We start from the raw sequence: 1,417 nt of genomic DNA on the forward strand, positions 1-1,417 counted from the left end.
ATATTTTGTTTTTCCTATTGATATTTTATGTCCAAAAGTAGTTAGTTACAAGTTATATCAAATGCTTGTGACCCATATAATGTTTTTTTAATCATATAATATTTGGACAGTGACAGCGCTTTCCCGTAGGAGATCTTGACAGAAAGTTGGTATCATATCTCCGCGGAACGAAATGAATCGCTTTAGGGCCACACCACACGATTGGTGCATTTGTACAGATTTGTACATTTAGGCCAAGAGTTTTTTGGTCTAGAAATTTATATAGATAGATAATGAGTTCAACTCAATAAAAAAAAACTTCCAAACAACGCCATTCCCAATCGCGTCATTGATTTGGATTTTACGCTTTAAAAACGTTGGGAAATAATGCAAACTCCAGCAGCTCGAAATGGACAACGATGATTTTGTTCGAAAAATCATGTTTTCTGTTGAAGCGTATTTTCATCTCGGCGGCTATGTTAATAAGCAAAACTGGCGAATCTGGGGATCGGAAAACCCACACGTGAACGTCAAGAAACTAATGCGTGCTCAGTGAGTGACAGTTTACTGCAGATCTTGCAGCGGTGGCATCATTGGACCGTTTTTCTTTGAAAATGCTGCTGGAAAGCGATTTCGGTCAACGGTGAGCGCTTCAGAAGTATAATAAATGACATGGAGTGGTCTAATCGCTGTTTGACTGTCAGGATAAATAGTAACGGACTGTACAAAAGGTGCAACACTATTAAGACACAGGGCAGTCTCCTTTATACATAGCTGTTAATTCGGCCTGGAAAACGCTACATTGGCCAGAGGGCCGCATGATGAGATTTTGTGAGAGGTCTTTAAAGTAAAGTCCGCTGCCAACCCAGTTGTCAAGCTTTGAACTATCCGCAAAAATTTCGGCAGACCATAGATCTAAGACCGAGCAGCTTATGCAGTCGCTACTGTATAAATGTCATGATTTAGCTCTTTTTTTGGTTTTGATAATCCATTTAGTGTGGCGTATTATGTAAGTTTTTCAATAGGTCCAGTCCCTTCCTCTCCTTCTATTTATGATATGCAACAGAGATTTTCTGCCTATTGAAATAGGATTAGTTAGTCACTGAAATTTTCTCGTCGTAGCTTCATTATCAGCAGAAATAATTTCTAAAAAATGCTAGGTAAATATGAAATGCGTTTATGTATTTATTAGCTCTTTCAAATTTTATATATTTATGATTATCTTCCGAACACTTTTGCTCGTGCGTTAGTAAAGTATATTTTTTTTTTCTTTTATGAAAACCTTCACCATACATGTCGGCGGCTGTGGTGTAGTGGTAAGCAGTGCGCGCTTCCACTCCACAATGCCTGGGTTCAAACCCTGGTCAAAGCAACATCGCAAAAATATAAAAAAAAAGGTTTTTTCTTAACAGCGGTCGTCCCTCGGCAGGCAATGGCA

This window comes from Rhagoletis pomonella, unplaced genomic scaffold, assembly GCF_013731165.1.
Source record: "Rhagoletis pomonella isolate Grant_MI unplaced genomic scaffold, Rhpom_1.0 Rhpom_scaffold_00002, whole genome shotgun sequence".
Taxonomy (NCBI): domain Eukaryota; kingdom Metazoa; phylum Arthropoda; class Insecta; order Diptera; family Tephritidae; genus Rhagoletis; species Rhagoletis pomonella.